The 12,644-nt window shown below is 39.6% G+C and overlaps 1 protein-coding gene across 8 annotated transcripts in view; it reads right to left on the reverse strand.

Annotated features, from left to right (window-relative positions):
- The window catches only part of LOC137244361 (homeobox protein 2-like), a 664,619-nt gene that overhangs the window by 480,328 nt on the left and 171,647 nt on the right, over positions 1-12,644 (reverse strand). The window lies entirely within an intron of this gene.

The raw sequence follows: 12,644 nt of genomic DNA on the forward strand, positions 1-12,644 counted from the left end.
GACACTCCAATGCGCCATTCAAGAAATGCGATGGACGAAGCAAGGAAGGAAGACGATTAAAAATTGTAACATCTACTAGAGTGGCCATATAAGAACAGTTTCGGCTTCGGATTCGTCTTGCCGCTCTCCGAATAAAAGCAAATTTTTCCAATATATCATTCATCTGCGCCCGTGTACCGGCAGAGGAGAAAGACGATGAGGCGAAAGACGCTTTCTATGAACGTTTGAACGCACATACAAGCCCCGCCCCCTCCATTACATAAAAGTCGTGTTTGGCGATGGTGGGCAAAGAAAGTGTTTTTGGCCCCACAGTCGGAAAGTTCAGCCTACACAGTAAACCTCTCTTAATGGACTGAGACTGGTCGACTCGCCGGTACTCGAAACATTGTCATATCCAGCAAGAGGTTAAATACATCAAGCTACATACATGGCTGTCCATCGAGCGAAATACACGAAATCACTTTTTGATAGACGGACGGCATGCCTCCAGTGTTTTGAATGTGTGCACGATCCGAGGACCTAACATCGACTCGGCCCATTATCTCGTCGCAGCCAAAAGCGGAACGTACCGGATCTGCATCCGGCAAAGGACCATCAACTCGATAACACTCCCCAAGGCCTTCGGGGAGTGTCCTTATCACTACAACAACAACAACAACAAGAGGACGGCCTACACTCTGCTGTAAGGATCAAGTGGAAAACGATTTGATTCCCTTGGTGTGACCAATTGGCGTCAGTTAGCAGGCGAAGAAGCGACGGGCGCGCTTTGTTGGATGGCCATAACCGTTTGAACGGTTAAGCGCCGTAATTAAAACATTTTATTTTAATATAAATTATTAAGTTTAAAATTTCACGCCAAGAAAAGGAAAGAAGAGAACAGAAGAGAGGAGAAGAGAAGATAAGAGAAGAGAAGAGAAGAGAAGAGAAGAGAAGAGAAGAGAAGAGAAGAGAAGAGAAGAGAAGAGAAGAGAAGAGAAGAGAAAAGAAAAGAAAATAAAAGTAAACGAAAAACAAGGAGATGGAAAGAAAGGAAGGGGAATGTAAACAAAGGTATGTATATTAAAAGTTGACAATTTTCTGAGGTATTAAGGTTTTACCATTTATTAGGCAATTTGTTCCAGAAAAGAAAACGCTATTAGTGTTCATTTTTATTTCGTACAATAATATAATAAGTTATACAGTGCGGAATTTAAAAGATACATTTTATTAATAAGTTGGCGCCGTAGTTATATAACCAATTTTCTCGTAAGATGAGTGGTGGTTTAATGTCGGCTTCAAAAATCGTTTCTTGTGCAAACACCTTCTCAATTGAGAAGTTCACTAAAGTGAAGAAGAGTTATTGTAAATTGACGATACTGTTCCAGAGGGAAGAGCAGGGAAAGAAAGAATTTGCAACCTTTTCCTACCTCTGTTAATTTAGCATGTGGACTGAATATCACTATTCAAAGTCAATATACTTTAACTTATATCGGCTAAAAGAAATTACAAGTGCCTATATCTAAGGGGTGTATGCCTCACCCCCAATTTCTCTAAATAATATTGCCAGTAAATTCTTTAGAACTATTTTCTATCACTGTGTCAAATTTTGTCCAAATCTCTTCAGCCGTTTTGGGCTAATTGAGTCGTAAAATGATTAGAAAATGACTCGAAGGTAACTGCTTTGTAAAGCCTCCAGATTTTATGTTACTGTTCAAAGTCAATATAATTAAAATTACATAGGTATAGACCCCCGCCCCACTTAAAAAATATATAGTCAGTAGATCCTTCCATACGAATGTCTATCCCTGTATGAAATTTCATACAAATCTGGTCAGACATTCTGGGGTGATTGAATAACAACGCAAAAGTAACTGTACCCAGGGGGTGCAGGACTCTCCTTTTTCCCAAAACAAAAAGCCGGTAGATCCTTCCATAGTATTGGCTATCTTAGTGCGTATGATTTGATTTAATCTGTTTGGCCGATCTGACGTGATTGAATAACAAAGACAAACGTCTGGACATCCAAACTTTCACATTTATAAAATTACTACGATACGATGTATGCATGGTTCATGGTTTATATAGAATGATTGGTTGTTCTGGTTACTTACAGGATAATTTCATTCCAGGACTATATTCGATGTCGTTGTTGTGCTATTTCTGGATTACAACGGACCAATTTGGGGTAGTTTTTGGACCACTTCGGGTTAATTTTCGTATTGTGTTTGGGATAATATCGGCCCATTTCAATATAATATCAAGCCTCTTCGGAATGTGTTTAAAAATAAATTCGGAACTATTTAGGCCAGTTCGGGACTGTTCACAGAACTATTTCGCAAATTATTCTAGATTACTTCAGGATTATTTCGGAATCGGTTCCGGACTATTTATAGACTACTGAGGGTCTATTTAGGACCTGTTACGGGATTATTTAAGGAACCTTTTCGGGGCTGTTTCAGGATTTTCTAGGAATATTTCGGGATGGTTTATTTTCGAAGTTGTTTTCGTGATTATTTTGGGGCCGTTTCGGGAATGTTACTTTTTCATGCGGACTGGGCCCCCGGTATAGGCTAGTTATATATATAACTAGCAGACCCGTCACACGTTGTTCTGCCCTAAATTTGATCAATCTGCATACATTTTAATAAGCTTTTTCCATCTAACTCTGCCCTCCCCCCTCTTAACTTTTCCTCTATCCTTTTATTCACTCCTCCCTCCGTCTTTTTCACTTCATCTATCTCTATCTTCGTCTCACTCTATCTCTTCTCTATCTAGTCTCCTTCCCTCTTTTCCCTTCTCTCAAGTTTTTCCCATTCTTCTTAATCCCTTACTGCCAGTCCCAGAAGGTGGTATGCATTTTGTTCCAGTCCCATTCCGCGTCCCAGTCTCACTCCGAGTCGCAGTCGCAGTCCTAGTCCTAATCCCATACCCAGCCCGTCTCCTGTCTACTTCCCGGAAAAACGGATCGTAAATACTACCATGTATAGGCAAATTTATATACCAAATTTCAGGCAAATCGAATAGGACGTATGTATGTAATGTGGGTATTATTAATTCATGTCTTTATTTCGGCTTCCCATGCATATTTATCAGTTTTGCCAGGTTGATGCGACTAAATCGAATATCACAATGAACATTACTTTAAAGCTCTCAGCAACGGCTTTCATTTGATATCCATATTACACACACATTCTAGGGGTATCCGGGTCCACTTTTTGGCCTATATCTCGTGACCCTAGTCACCCAGCGGTATAAAACTTACTCTGTACTAAAGACACATCAACAGCTTCAATTTGATATTCATAATGTAAAAACGCATCCTAGTGTTACCCTGGTCCACGTTTTGGCCTATATGTCGAGACCCTAGTCACCCACGGGTACGAAAATACCCCGTATCAAAGTACTCATAAACAGATTCCATCTGATACACATATTGTACAAACATATCCCAAGATTACCCAGGTCCACGTTTTGATCTCAAGACCTTAGCCAGAACGGGATAACAAGTATCCTATGTCTGTCTCCTTGTCCTAAGCTACCCCTCCACCAATTTTTAGCCAAATCTGTTCATCCGTTTTTGAGTTATAAAGAGTGAAACTAACACCACTTTCTTTTATATTTATACTTACACCACATTAGAAACTTCAAAAATAACAGTATTTCTCCACTATTTAATGGATGTTATTATACATACGAACCTTCCTCTTCAATCACTCTATCTACTAAAAAAAAAGCGCATCAACAGCCGTTTCGTAGTTTTAAAGGTTTAAGCATTCAAAGGGACATAGGGACAGAAAAAGCGACTTTGTTTTATACTATGTACTGATAGTGATAGTGATACATGCAAAAATTCCAAAAAATTAAACTTTTGTTTAAGAATTTTAAGGAAATAGTCAATATTTTTGACGAAAGATATACATACTTATATCCATACATATAAATGTACTCCCGAAGTTAAATAACGCAGCGAATTCTATGTATGTACGTATGTGTCGCATCACGCCTCACTCAAAAGCAATTTGCTTGCACAGTTGACACCGAACAATCACACACACGAATTTTTTGGTAAAAATGTTACTTTTGTTTAAGGAATTTGGCTGATATAATAATAACAATTTTGTAAATTTTTTTCTAACATACTCTTTTTCGTCTATTCTTTTTCCGTTTCAAAAAACAAACGAATATCCAAATAAAAACTTATTAGTTCCTTACACAGCTGTGTCCGGTGATTATTAAAGATGTCATTGCTAAATAAATTTTCGATGGCTATGTGATCGTCCATGATACTATTGGAGAATTCATCACTTATATTTTGAAAAATTTTATTTATTAAACTTAATTTTGCATTTCCAATTGGGCATGACTTGAGAACTCGTCTTAAAGCTTTCTCTGACACTGTACAAATATTACATACGTCCACATATGGTGCGACAAACGGACCTTTATTTTTGTGCGCTGAAAGCAAAGGAATTTCTTCACCTATCAATTGCCCTTTCTTTAATAGATAAAGAGTGGTTGAAGAGGAGGGAACGGATGAACATATTTGGCTGCAAATAGGTGCTTAGAACCAGGAGACAGACACAGGATAATTTTTATCCCGTTCTGGCTAGGGTCTTGAGATCAAAACGTGTACCTGGGTAATCCTGGGATATTTTTGTACAATATGGGTATCAAATGGAAGCTCTTTATGAGTACTTTGATACGGGGTTTTTTCGTACCCGCGGGTAACTAGGGTCTCGAGATATAAGCGAAAACGTGGACGCTGGTAGCCCTAGAATGTGTTTATAGGATATGGATAGAAAATGAAAGCTGTTGATGAATGCTTTAGTATAGGGTAATTTGCATACCCTGGGTCACTAGGGTCTCGATATATAGGCCAAACCGTGAGACCGTGTACCCCTAGACAGAGTTTATACAATATGGATATCAAATGAAAGCTGTTGATGAGTGCTTTAGTAAAGGGTAGTTTTCATACATATTGGTGACTAGGGTCTCGAGATATAGGCCAAAACGTGGGCCCGTGTACCCCTGGACAGAGTTTATACAATATGGATATCAAATGAAAGCTGTTGATGAGTGCTTTAGTAAAGGGTAGTTTTCATACCTATTGGTGACTAGGGTCTCGAGATATATGCGAAAACGTGGATCAGGGTAGCACTAGGATGTGTTTTTACATTATGGGTATCAAATTTGAAGCTGTTGATGTGTGCTTTAGTACAGGGTAGTTTTCATACCTACTGGTGACTATTTTCTCGATATATAGGCCAAAACGTGGACCCGGATTCCCTTGAATGTGTGTAATATGGATATCAAATGAAAGCTGTTGCTGAGAGCTTTAAAGTAATTTTCATTGTGATATTCGATTTAGTCGCATCAACCTGGCAATACTGATAAATATGCATGCGAAACCGAAATGAAGACATGAATTAATAATACTCACATACCTATTTACATACGTACTATTCGATTTGTCTGAAATTTGGTATATAAATTTGCCTATATTAGTATTTACTATCCTTTTTTCCTGGAAGTAGACCAGAGACGGACTGGGACTGAGACTCGGAATGGGACTGGAACAAAATAGATACCACCCTCTTGGACTGGCATTAAATGATGAAGAAGAATGAGAAGAATTTGAGATAAGAGAAAATAGGGAAGGAGAAGGAGGCTGAGAAAGAGATAGAGTGTGACCAAGATAGAGATAGATGAAGCGAAAAAGACGGAGGGAGGAGTGAATAAAAGGATTAAGAAAAAGTGAAGAGGGGGAGGGTAGAGTTAGACGGAAAAAGCTTATTAAAATGTATGCGGATAGACCAAATTTAGGGCAGAACAATGTCTGCCGGGTCTGCTAGTAAATCTTATAAAATAAAGTCTCTAAATGCCATGTATGCACATAACTTCACACAGAATGCTCCGATTTTAAAACGATTTTTTGCATTTGAAAGCTTAGCTACGTGAGATGGTAAAGTTAATACAATTTGAAGATATATATTTTAGGGGCGTGGCAAATCGCCAAAATGTAGTAAAAAATCATAAAATTTTTGTTTACACAGCTATAACTCATTAACGGATGGACGGATTTAAAAAATTCTACTTTTCGGTAAAACCTTGAAATATTTATCTTCGATCTGCATCAAAAAAATACTTGATTCCTTTCCTATATCAGCCGAATTGTTTAAACAAAAGTAACATTTTTACCGAAAAATGTGTTTGTGTGGTTGTTCGCTGTGAACTGTTCGCGCTAATTGGTTTTGAGTGAGGATGTGCGACACATACATACGTACATACACAGCATTCGCTGCGTTATTGTGAATATTTCAAAGTTTTACTGAAAAGTAGAATTTTTTAAATCCATCCAACCGTTATAACTGTGTAAACAAAAATTTTATGTTTTTTTAATACATTTTGCCAATTTGCCACGCCTCTATAATACATATCTTCAAATTATATTAACTGTACCATCTCACGTAGCTAAGCTTTCAAATGCAAAAAACCGTTTTAAAATCGGAGCATTCTGTGTGAAGTTATGTGCATACATGACATTTAGCGACTTTATTTTATAAGATTTACTAGCAGACCCTTCAGACGTTGTTCTACTCTAAACTTGGTCTATCTCCATATATTTTAATAAACTTTTTCCGTTTAACTCTGCCCCCCTCCCCTCCTCACTTTTTCTTAATCTTTTTATTCACTCCTCCCTCCGTCTTTTCGCTTCATCTATCTCTATTTTCGTCTTACTCTATCTCTTTCTCAGTCTCCTTCTCCTTCCGTCTTTTCTCTTCTCTAAAGTTTTTCCCATTCTTCTTCATCCCTTATTACCAGGCAAAGCGAATAGGACGTATGTAAATAGTTATGTGGGTATCATTAATTCATGTCTTTATTTCGGCTTCGCATGCACATTTATCAGTTTTGCCAGGTTAATGCACCTAAATCGAATCTCACAATGAAAATTACTTTAAAGCTCTCAGCAAAAACTTTCATTTGATATCCATATTACACACACATTCTAGGGGTATCCGAGTCCAGGTTTTGCCCATATCTTGAGACCCTAGTCACCCAGCGGTATAAAAATTACTCTGTACTAAAGCACTCATCAACAGCTTCAAATTGATAATGTAAAAATACATCTTAGTGTTACCCTGGTGCACTTTTTGGCCTATATCTCGAGACCCTTCACAAAAAGGGTATGAAAACTGCCCTGTACTAAAGCACTCATCAACAGCTTTCATTTGTTATCCATATTGTATAAACACTTTCTAGGGGTACCCGGGTCCACGTTTTGGCTTCAATCTCGAGACCCTAATCACCAATAGGTATGAAAACTACCCTGTACTAAAGCACTCATCAACAGCTTTCATTCGTTATCCATATTCTATAAACACATTCTAGGGGTAGTGTAGAGGGGGGAGGCTTCGACAGGTTAAGAGAAAATGATTTTTTTAGAGAAACTAGAATGAGAAATAGATAACTCCTTTCATAATTACTGATGCCATGTATGTTTATGACACTTCAGATTTGTGGTTAATATTCCACATGCTTTTTTTTCTAAGTTATAATCAAATTACCAAAAACAAAAAATATGACGAAACCTCCCTTTTTCGGGGAGGCTTCGTCAGTCATCTGGGTGGCTTCGACATTGGGTGGGAGGTTTCGACATTTATCAAATATAGCAATTTAACCAGCAAAATAAAAAAAGGATGGTGGAAAAAACTCTAAATACGATTTTTAATTCATATTTGATGTTATTTATTTCAATACAGTAACAAATTTTTCGAACAAAAACATAAAAAATTTAAGCGAAAAATAAAGTATAACTGCACTTTTAACGACCATCTGAATTTGAAAAATCAAAGTTAAAAATAAACTTGCTTTGCACGTGAAGTTCCTGGTGGGCAATATACTTATTATATCCTGCTTTGAAACCAAGTGTCTGTCTTCTACAATCGGTTCATAGAAATATAGGGTTTTATTTTGATGTCTGAGGAATTTCGCGACGCACGTCGAATTTTCAACTTCCACGACTACACCAGTGTAAAAGAAATTTGTTTTGTCAGTGAACATAATAACAAAAACGAATCATCTAGCCAAGTCATACGTCCATCCATGGTGAAGATTTGAACATTTCTTGAAGTAAACCGTTAAGTCTTTTTCCTGGGCAGCTGTAAGTACTTGATTGGAAGAAAACTTCGACTGAAAATCTTTAACAGTTCCCATATTTGTTTCCTCTTTTGAAATTCGAGATATTAGTGTTGTCCGCTTCAAGTTATATTTCCGAGCAGCGCTTGATGGGGTTTCTTTTTTTTTTGTTTTATCTACTCGATGGCTTTTTTCATTTTGTCTTCGTTGATGATCTTTTCAGGGAACTTTCTATTGTAGATATTTGGCATCTTGATGGCTGTAAAATATTACTTGCTAAGTAAAAACTTTGTCGATGCCTCCCAAAACATATTGTCGAACCCTCCCCCGTGCACTTATTTCAGATTTTTCGCTCCAAATTATACATCTTAGTGTTATTGAAAAAGTCTTTAAAAGCAATAAATCTGAATTGTGTTGCAATATTAATGGGCAGAAAACTCATGTTATATATTCTATATTGTACACTTTACACCCGAATACTTACCAGCAATTTTTGCATCAACACTTTTCAAAAATAAAAAATTTCGTCTGCATACTATCGCCGTTGAACAGAATAGCTTTCATGACAGCGTCACACTCAATTTGGTTACTGTTTATTGGTGGAATAAGAACAATGGCAGTAATAACGGCGGCCAATTTTGAAAAAGTCGAAGCCTCCCTCATGTCGAAGCCTCCCCCTTCTACCCTACCCGCGCCACGTTTTCGCTTATATCTCGAGACCCTAGTTACACGCGGGTACGAAAAATACCCCGTATCAAAGTACTCATAAACAGCTTATATTCGATATGCATATTGTACAAACATATCCCAGGATTACCCAGGTCCACATTTTGATCTCAAGACCCTACCCAGAACGGAATAAAATTAGCCTATGTCTGTCTCCTGGTTCTAAGCTACCCCTCCACCAATTTTCAGCCAATTATGTTCATCCGTTACTTCTCCTCTTCAATCACTCTTTATCAATTAAAAAAAGCGCATCAAAAATCCGTTGCGTATTTTTAAAGGTTTAAGCATTCAAAGCGACATAGGGACAGAAAAAGCGACTTTGTTTTATACGATGTAGTGATGTACATCCATACATACCTATAAACCTACGCCCGAAGTTAAATAACGCAGCGAATGCTATATATGTACATATCTATGTGTCGCATCACTCAAAAGCAATTAGCGCGGACAGTTCACAGCGAACAAACACATATACACATTTTTTGATAAAAATGTTACTTTTGTTTAAACAATTTGGCTGATATAAGAAAGGAATCAAGTATTTTTTTTTTGTTTGATGCAGATCGAAGGTAAATATTACAAAGTTTCACTGAAAAGAAGAATTTTTTAAATCCATCCATCCGTTTATGAGTTATTGCTGTGTAAACAAAAATTTTATGATTTTTTACTACATTTTGGCAATTTGCCACGCCCCTATAATATATACCTTCAAATTATATTAACTGTACTATTTCACGTAGCTAAGTTTTCAAATGCAAAAAACTGTTTTAAAATCGGAGCATTCTGTGTGAAGTTATGTGCATACATGGCTTTTAGCGACTTTATTTTATAAGATTTATAGATAGACTAGCCTTTACCCGCGCCCCGTCCGCAAGGAGAAAATGAAATATGTGGGCTATTCACGTTAGCCTGCTTATAAAGTTATCTGTTTAAAATTTTTTTTCTGTCTAATGCATTTTATTTTTGTAATTGAGTAAAAAAAAGAACTTTATGAGCTGATAACCTGATAGGATCCCAAAATGATAACGAAATTATCCAGAAAAAGCCACGAAATGACCCCGACGCTATCGCGGACGGATCCCGAAAACCATCCAGAAACGCCCCGGAAGTGTTTCCAAAAGTTCCCGAAGTAGTCCCAAAAAAACCCGAAATGACAACGACACGATTCTAGACTTATCCAGATAACCACACAGAAATGATGCCTGAAGGGTACCAAATTGATCCCGAAATAGTCCCGAAAAAGTTCCGAAATTACCCTGACGGGCTCCCGGACGGATCTCAGAAACCATCCAGAAAATATCCAGGAAGGGTCCCTACATTATCCCGACTAACTCCAGAAAAAGTTCCGAAATGGCTCCGATGGGATCCACGATGGATCGCGAAAACCATACAGAAATGATTCCGGAAGGATTCCAAAATGATCCCGAAATAGTCCGGAATTGACCCAGATGGGATCCCGCACAGATCCAGAAATGATCCCGGAAGGGTGCAAAAACTATCCCGGAAAAGTAACAAAAAATCCCGAAATGGCTCCTACGGCATCCCGGACGGATCCAGAAATGATCTCGGAAGGGTCCCCAAATGATCCCAAAATGGTCCCGAAATGACCCTGATGGATCCGGCAAACCATCAAGAAATTATGCCGAAAGGGTCCCAAAATGATCCCGAAATAATACAGAAAAAGTCACGAAACGACCCCTAGAGGATCCCCAAATGATCCCGTATTAGCCCCGAAAAGGTCCCGAAATAAGCCCGACGGGATCCCGGACAAATCCCGAAAACCATCCAGAAATGATGCCGGAAGGAATCCCAAATGATTCCGTAAAATTCCCGCATTGATTCCGACGGGATCCCGAACGGATACCGAAAATCATCCAGAAGTGATGCCGGAAAGGTCCTCAAATGATCACCTAATAGTCCCGAAATGACCCTTAAGGGGTCATGGATGGATCCCATAAACCATCCAGAAATGATCCCGATATATTCCCGAAGAAGTCCCGAAATGACCCTGACTGAACCCCGAAAGGATCCCGAAAACTATCCAGAAATGATGCCGGAAATGTCCTCAAATTATCACCTAATAGTTCCGAAAAGACCCTGACGGGATCCCGAACGGATCCCGACAACTATCTAGAAATGATGCCGAAAGGGCCCGCAAATGATCCCGTATTAGTCGAGAAAAAGTCCCGAAATGAACCCGACGGGATGCCGGACGAATCCCAAAAACCAGCCAGAAATGATGCCGGAACTGACACCAAATGATCCCGAAAAAGTCCCGCAATAGTTCCGACGGGATCCTGAGCGGATACCGAAAACCATCCAGAAGTGATGCCGAAAAGGTCCTCAAATGATCACCTAATAGTCCCAAAATGACCCTGACGGCATCCCGGACAGATCCCGAAATCCATCCAGAAATGATCTTGGGAGGGTCCCAAAATTATCCCGAAATAGTCTGGGAAAAGTCCAGAAATTACCCTGACGGATACCGGACGAATCCTGAAAACCAATCTTAAATGATGCCGAAAAAGTCCCGAAATGACCCTGATGGGACCCGGAAAGGATCCCGAAAACTAACCAGAAATGATGCCGGAAAGGTCCTCAAATGATCTCCCAATAGTTCCGAAAAGACCCTGACGGTTTCCCGAACGGATCCCGACAACTATCCAGAAATGATACCGAAAGGGCCCGCAAATGATCCCGTATTAGTCGAGAAAAAGTCCCGAAATGACCCCGACGGGATGCCGGACGAATCCCAAAAACCATCCAGAAATGATTTTGGAAGGGACCCCAATGATCCCGAAAAAGTCCCGCAATTATTCCGACGGGAATCTGAACGGATACCGAAAACCATCCAGAAGTGATGCCGGAACGGTCCTCAAATGCTCACCTAATAGTCCCAAAATGACCCTGAGGGCATCCCGGACAAATCCCGAAATCCATACAGAAATGATCTTGGGAGGGACCCCAAATGATCCCGAAAAAGTCCCGCAATGATTCCGAGGGGATCCTGATCGGATACCGATAACCATCCAGAAGTGATGCCGGAAAGGTCCTCAAATGATCACCTAATACCAAAATGACCCTGACGGCATCCCGGACTGATCCCAAAATCCATCCAGAAATGATTTTGGGAAGGTCCCAAAATTATCCCGAAATAGTCTCGGAAAAGTTCAGAAATTACCCTGACGGGTTCCCGGACGAATCCTGAAAGCCATCTCTAAATGATCCCGAAAAAGTCCCGAAATGACCCTGACTGAACCCCGAAAGGATCCCGAAAACTATCCAGAAATGATGCCGGAAATGTCCTCAAATTATCACCTAATAGTTCCGAAAAGACCCTGACGGGATCCCGAACGGATCCCGACAACTATCTAGAAATGATGCCGAAAGGGCCCGCAAATGATCCCGTATTAGTCGAGAAAAAGTCCCGAAATGAACCCGACGGGATGCCGGACGAATCCCAAAAACCAGCCAGAAATGATGCCGGAACTGACACCAAATGATCCCGAAAAAGTCCCGCAATAATTCCGACGGGATCCTGAGCGGATACCGAAAACCATCCAGAAGTGATGCCGAAAAGGTCCTCAAATGATCACCTAATAGTCCCAAAATGACCCTGACGGCATCCCGGACAGATCCCGAAATCCATCCAGAAATGATCTTGGGAGGGTCCCAAAATTATCCCGAAATAGTCTGGGAAAAGTCCAGAAATTACCCTGACGGATACCGGACGAATCCTGAAAACCAATCTTAAATGATGCCGAAAAAGTCCCGAAATGACCCTGATGGGACCCGGAAAGGAT

This window comes from Eurosta solidaginis, chromosome 3 (genome assembly GCF_040869045.1).
Source record: "Eurosta solidaginis isolate ZX-2024a chromosome 3, ASM4086904v1, whole genome shotgun sequence".
Taxonomy (NCBI): Eukaryota; Metazoa; Arthropoda; class Insecta; order Diptera; family Tephritidae; genus Eurosta; species Eurosta solidaginis.